The sequence below is a fragment of the Oncorhynchus gorbuscha genome, unplaced genomic scaffold (genome assembly GCF_021184085.1).
Source record: "Oncorhynchus gorbuscha isolate QuinsamMale2020 ecotype Even-year unplaced genomic scaffold, OgorEven_v1.0 Un_scaffold_3770, whole genome shotgun sequence".
Taxonomy (NCBI): Eukaryota; Metazoa; Chordata; class Actinopteri; order Salmoniformes; family Salmonidae; genus Oncorhynchus; species Oncorhynchus gorbuscha.
In genome coordinates, this window is record NW_025747937.1 from 23,831 (window position 1) to 31,711 (window position 7,881).

The following is a 7,881-nucleotide window of genomic DNA, read 5'->3' on the forward strand; positions in this document are numbered from 1 at the left end:
GTGGTATGTACACTATAAACACTAAGATACAGTGTGGTATGTACACTATAAACACTAAGATACAGTGTGGTATGTACACTATAAACACTAAGATACAGTGTGGTATGTACACTATAAACACTAAGATACAGTGTGGTATGTACACTATAAACACTAAGATACAGTGTGGTATGTACACTATAAACACTAAGATACAGTGTGGTATGTACACTATAAACACTAAGATCCAGTGTGGTATGTACACTATAAACACTGTCAGATCCAGTGTGGTATGTACACTATAAACACTAAGATACAGTGTGGTATGTACACTATAAACACTATCAGATCCAGTGTGGTATGTACACTATAAACACTGTCAGATCCAGTGTGGTATGTACACTATAAACACTAAGATACAGTGTGGTATGTACACTATAAACACTAAGATACAGTGTGGTATGTACACTATAAACACTAAGATCCAGTGTGGTATGTACACTATAAACACTATCAGATCCACTGTGGTATGTACACTATAAACACTAAGATACAGTGTGGTATGTACACTATAAACACTATCAGATCCAGTGTGGTATGTACACTATAAACACTATCAGATCCACTGTGGTATGTACACTATAAACACTAAGATACAGTGTGGTATGTACACTATAAACACTGTCAGATCCAGTGTGGTATGTACACTATAAACACTAAGATACAGTGTGGTATGTACACTATAAACACTAAGATCCAGTGTGGTATGTACACTATAAACACTAAGATCCAGTGTGGTATGTACACTATAAACACTATCAGATACAGTGTGGTATGTACACTATAAACACTGTCAGATCCAGTGTGGTATGTACACTATAAACACTAAGATACAGTGTGGTATGTACACTATAAACACTAAGATCCAGTGTGGTATGTACACTATAAACACTAAGATCCAGTGTGGTATGTACACTATAAACACTAAGATCCAGTGTGGTATGTACACTATAAACACTAAGATACAGTGTGGTATGTACACTATAAACACTAAGATACAGTGTGGTATGTACACTATAAACACTAAGATACAGTGTGGTATGTACACTATAAACACTAAGATACAGTGTGGTATGTACACTATAAACACTAAGATCCAGTGTGGTATGTACACTATAAACACTAAGATCCAGTGTGGTATGTACACTATAAACACTAAGATCCAGTGTGGTATGTACACTATAAACACTAAGATCCAGTGTGGTATGTACACTATAAACACTAAGATCCAGTGTGGTATGTACACTATAAACACTAAGATCCAGTGTGGTATGTACACTATAAACACTAAGATCCAGTGTGGTATGTACACTATAAACACTAAGATACAGTGTGGTATGTACACTATAAACACTAAGATCCAGTGTGGTATGTACACTATAAACACTAAGATCCAGTGTGGTATGTACACTATAAACACTAAGATCCAGTGTGGTATGTACACTATAAACACTAAGATCCAGTGTGGTATGTACACTATAAACACTAAGATCCAGTGTGGTATGTACACTATAAACACTATCAGATCCAGTGTGGTATGTACACTATAAACACTAAGATCCAGTGCACTGCTATACGGATGACATCATACCTAAGATATACTTTACAATCCATATTTCCATTGAATTTATTTTCTTAGAAGAATAAAATAAGTTGAGTGAAACAACTTACGTTTGACTTCATCTGGACCGTTGTTGCATCTTCCTGCAAAACACAAAACACAAAACACATCACAATAGAAGTATGTGTAACCTACTGCAGTGGTTCTCTAACCTCTCCTGGAGAACCCCCAGACTCTATCTAACCTACTGCAGTGGTTCTCTAATATCTCCTGGAGAACCCCCAGACTGTATGTAACCTACTGCAGTGGTTCTCTAACCTCTCCTGGAGAACCCCCAGACTCTATCTAACCTACTGCAGTGGTTCTCTAACCTCTCCTGGTGAACCCCCAGACTCTATCTAACCTACTGCAGTGGTTCTCTAACCTCTCCTGGTGAACCCCCAGACTGTATGTAACCTACTGCAGTGGTTCTCTAATCTCTCCTGGAGAACCCCCAGGCTGTATGTAACCTACTGCAGTGGTTCTCTAACCTCTCCTGGAGAACCCCCAGACTCTATCTAACCTACTGCAGTGGTTCTATAACCTCTCCTGGAGAACCCCCAGACTCTATCTAACCTACTGCAGTGGTTCTCTAACCTCTCCTGGTGAACCCCCAGACTGTATGTAACCTACTGCAGTGGTTCTCTAATCTCTCCTGGAGAACCCCCAGGCTGTATGTAACCTACTGCAGTGGTTCTCTAACCTCTCCTGGAGAACCCCCAGACTCTATATAACCTACTGCAGTGGTTCTCTAACCTCTCCTGGAGAACCCCCAGACTTTATGTCACCTACTGCAGTGGTTCTATAACCTCTCCTGGAGAACCCCCAGACTCTATGTAACCTACTGCAGTGGTTCTCTAACCTCTCCTGGAGAACCCCCAGACTGTATGTAACCTACTACAGTGGTTCTATAACCTCTCCTGGAGAACCCCCAGACTGTATGTAGACTACTGCAGTGGTTCTATAACCTCTCCTGGAGAACCCCCAGACTCTATGTAACCTACTGCAGTGGTTCTATAACCTCTCCTGGAGAACACCCAGACTGCAGTGCTTCTCCAACATCTCCTTGAGAACCCATAGACTTACCCTCTACAGTGGGATCAACTTACTTGCACCCCTGACTGGCAATGCACAAACAATACTTAAAAAAATATAAACAACATAATTATAGAGATAAACTCAAAATACCAGCGTGTGAGAAATACTGGACTTTATTAATGTTTCAATGGACCCAACCGAAATCATAATTATTTAATACAAAACAAATTTAACCAAAATCAAGGTTTCATAATTCTTGGCACTCATTTACTACTTAGTGCAACCACCTCTGGTAAGGATTACAGCACGGTCTTTTCCTGTGATGTTTGACAAGGTTCAGGAACACATTTGGAGGGATTTTGGACCACTCCTCTATGCAGATCCTTTCAAGATCCTTCACATTCTTGGGTTTGTGCTCATCAACTGCCCTCTTCAACTCATCCCACAGGTTTTCAATTGGATTGAGGTCTGGTGACTGAGATGGCCATGGCAGAACATAGATTTTTTTTTTGTCACAGAACCATTTCTGTGTGGATCTTGAGGTATGTTTTGGGTCATTGTCTTGTTGGAAAGTCCACCTAGGGCCAAGTCCCAGCCTTCAGGCAGAGGCAAACAGATTGTCAGCCAAATTGCCTGGTACTTGGTGGAATTCATTATGCCATCAATCTTAACCAGTGCCCCTGGGCCTCTGGAATTATAACAGCCCCAAAACATCACTGACCCCCTTCATATTTCACCGTGGGTATGAGGTGCCTCTCCTTGTATGCATCTCTGTTTCGACGCCAAACATGCCGATGCTGTATCTGACCAAAGCGTTCAATTTTGGTCTCACCAGAGCACCTTCTTCCAGTGGCTTTGAACATCCCATGGAGCACCATTAAATATATATATATATATATATTTTTTTAAATGGCACCATAACAAACCTGCCAAGAGAAGGCTGCTCACCAAAACTCATGGACCAAGAAAGTAGGGCATTAATCAGAGAAGCAACAAAGAGACCAGAGATAATCCTGGAGGATCTGCAAAGCTCCACATCAGAGATTGTAGTATCTGTCCATGGGACCACTTTAAGCTGTACACTACACAAAGCTGGGCTTTATGGAAGAGTGGCCAGAAAAAAGCCATTGCTTAAAGAAAAAAATTAGCAAAGAAGTTTGGTGTTCACCAACAGGCATGTGGGAGATTCCCCAAACATATGGAAGAAGGTACTCTGGTCAGATGAGACTAAAATTGAGCTATTTGGCCATCTAAGAAAACACTACGTCTGGCGCAAACCCAACACCTCTCATCACCCTGAGAATACCATCCCCACAGTGAAGCATGGTGGTGGCAGCAGCATCATGCTGTGGGGATGTTTTTCATCTGCAGGGACTGGGAAACTAGTCAGAATTGAATGAATGATGGATGGCGCTGAATCCAAGGAAATTCTTGACGGAAACCGGTTTCAGTCTTCCAGAGATTTGAGACTGGCAGGACAATGACCCTAAGCATACTACTAAATCGACTCTCTAGTGGTTTAAGGGGAAACATTTAAATGTCTTGGAATGGCCTAGTCAAAGCCCAGACCTCAATCCAATTGAGAATCTGTGATATGTGTTAAAGATTGCGAAACCCATCCAACTTGAAGGAGCTGGAGCAGTTTTGCCTTGAAGAACGGGCAAAAATCCCAGTGGCTGGATGTGCCAAGCTTATAGAGACAGACCCCAAGAGACTTGCAGCTGTAATTGCTGCAAAACGTGGCTCTACAAAGTACTGACTTTGGGAGGGTGAATAGGTCCTTCTGTAGCTCAGTTGGTAGAGCATGGCGCTTGTAACGCCAGGGTAGTGGGTTCGATCCCCGGGACCACCCATACGTAGAATGTATGCACACATGACTGTAAGTCGCTTTGGATAAAAGCGTCTGCTAAATGGCATATATTATTATTATTATTAATAGTTATGCTCTAAATTTCTGTTTTTTTTGTCTTATATCTTGTTTGTCTCCCAATAAGAAAAAAAAATGTTGCATCTTCAAAGCGGTAGGCATGTTGTGTAAATCAAATGACACAAATCAGGCAACGAAATAGGAAAAATGCCAAGGGTGTGAATACTTTCGCAAGCCACTGTATAACGTCAGACACCAACACAGACGAAGAACCAACATCTGTGACATTTTTTCTAAAATTATATTGCACTTATAAACATACTGTGGTTTGGACATAAAATTTGACTTATTCCAGGCAGTAATCTGTACCAGTAACCTGACTTATAATACCAGTAATCTGGTAACCTGAAAATACCAGTAATCTGGGTGTGACTTATAATACCAGTAATCTGACTTATAATACCAGTAACCTGACTTATAATACCAGTAACCACTTATAATGTAATGATTTATAATACCAGTAATCTGACTTATAATACCAGTAACCTGATTTATAATACCAGTAATCTGATTTATAATACTATTAACCTGACTAAAATACCAGTAATCTGATTTATAATACCAGTAATCTGATTTATAATACCAGTAACCTGACAGTAACCTGATTTATAATACCAGTAATCTGATTTATAATACCATTATTTATAATGTAACCTGACTTATAATACCAGTAACCTGACTTATAATACCAGTAATCTGATTTATAATACCAGTAATCTGATTTATTACCAGTAATCTGACGGTAATCTGAAAATACCAGTAATCTGATTTATAACGGTAATCTGACTTATAATACCAGTAATCTGACTTATAATGATTTATAATACCAGTAATCTGATTTATAATACCAGTAACCTGACTTATAATACCAGTAACCTGACTTATAATACCAGTAACCTGACTTATAATGTAATCTGACTTATAATACCAGTAATCTGACTTATAATACCAGTAATCTGACTTATAATACCAGTAATCTGACTTATAATACCAGTAACCTGACTTATTTATAACCTGATTTATAATACCAGTAACCTGATTTATAATACCAGTAACCTGACTTATAATTGATTTATAATACCAGTAACCTGATTTATAATACCAGTAACCTGACTTATAATATCTGACTTATAATACCAGTAATCTGACCTGACTTATAATAAGTAATCTGACTTATAATACCAGTAATCTGACTTATAATACCAGTAACCTGATTTATAATACCAGTAACCTGACTTATAATACCAGTAACCTGACTTATAATACCAGTAATCTGATTTATAATACCAGTAACCTGATTTATAATACCAGTAACCTGACTTATAATACCAGTAACCTGACTTATAATACCAGTAACCTGACTTATAATACCAGTAATCTGATTTATAATACCAGTAACCTGACTTATAATACCAGTAACCTGATTTATAATACCAGTAACCTGACTTATAATACCAGTAATCTGATTTATAATACCAGTAACCTGACTTATAATACCAGTAACCTGATTTATAATACCAGTAACCTGACTTATAATACCAGTAACCTGACTTATAATACCAGTAACCTGACTTATAATACCAGTAACCTGATTTATAATACCAGTAATCTGATTTATAATACCAGTAACCTGACTTATAATACCAGTAATCTGATTTATAATACCAGTAACCTGACTTATAATACCAGTAATCTGATTTATAATACCAGTAACCTGACTTATAATACCAGTAATCTGATTTATAATACCAGTAACCTGACTTATAATACCAGTAATCTGATTTATAATACCAGTAACCTGACTTATAATACCAGTAACCTGACTTATAATACCAGTAATCTGATTTATAATACCAGTAACCTGACTTATAATACCAGTAATCTGATTTATAATACCAGTAACCTGACTTATAATACCAGTAATCTGATTTATAATACCAGTAACCTGACTTATAATACCAGTAATCTGATTTATAATACCAGTAACCTGACTTATAATACCAGTAATCTGATTTATAATACCAGTAACCTGACTTATAATACCAGTAATCTGATTTATAATACCAGTAACCTGACTTATAATACCAGTAACCTGACTTGAAATACCAGTAACCTGACTTGAAATACCAGTAACCTGACTTGAAATACCAGTAACCTGACTTGAAATACCAGTAATCTGATTTATAATACCAGTAATCTGATTTATAATACCAGTAACCTGACTTATAATACCAGTAACCTGACTTGAAATACCAGTAACCTGACTTGAAATACCAGTAACCTGACTTGAAATACCAGTAATCTGATTTATAATACCAGTAATCTGATTTATAATACCAGTAACCTGACTTATAATACCAGTAACCTGACTTGAAATACCAGTAACCTGACTTGAAATACTCATACTGAGTTTGAGTAAATGTTATATTTTTAAAGGGACAGTGCACCTTAACGTTTCTATACAGAAACCCAAAGCCTGAAACCCCAAGCAGCCATGCAGATGTAGAAGCACTGAGTAGCTAATCTGGATGGACCGCTATGCTGTAGCTTACTTCAATAGCTCCATGATGCGTAACCAGCCATGCAGATGATGAATGAATAAAAGTGGTACTGTACCCGAATTGTGGTCTCCAGGCTGGCAGAACCGTTGAGGGGCACACCAGCATATCGACAGGACGCTGAAGAGGGTAACAACGGTTAAGGACGTCTTATATTCCGTTGTGTCCATAGTGATGTGGCAGGCTTGGTACGGAGTGGAGCAGGTCTGCTATACACTCTGTAATTACACTACCACAGATTCAATCTCTCTCTCTCTCTCTCTCTCTCTCTCTCTCTCTCTGTGTCTCTCTGTCTCTCTGTCTCTCTGTCTCTCTGTCTCTCTCCCAGTCTCTCTCCCAGTCTCTCTCCCAGTCTCTCTCCCTCTCCTCTCTCTCTCCCAGTCTCTCTCCCTCTCCTCTCTCTCTCCTACCTTCCACAGTTGAAAACGTATTCTCTCTCTCCCCCTCTCTCTCCCTCTCCTCTCTCTCTCCGTCTCTCTCCCAGTCTCTCTCCCTCTCCTCTCTCTCTCCTACCTCCCACAGTTGAAAAACGTTTTCTCCTCTCCCTGTCTGTATCCTTGAACCCCCACAGCCAGGAAAATCAGGAGAATACTCTTCCAGTAGATCATATTACAGAAGACATCCAGGGTGTGTGTGTGTTGGCAGGAAGACAAAAGAGGAACATGTCCTGCCGTGTGTGTTGAACTTGTGGATTAAATGTAAAGACCTCTTGGTTTATA

The 7,881-nt window shown here is 38.8% G+C and overlaps 1 pseudogene; it reads right to left on the reverse strand.

Moving 5' to 3' along the window:
- Window positions 1–7,501, reverse strand: part of LOC124028108 — a 30,771-nt pseudogene extending 23,270 nt beyond the window's left edge.
- Window positions 7,502–7,881: the final 380 nt, after the last annotated feature.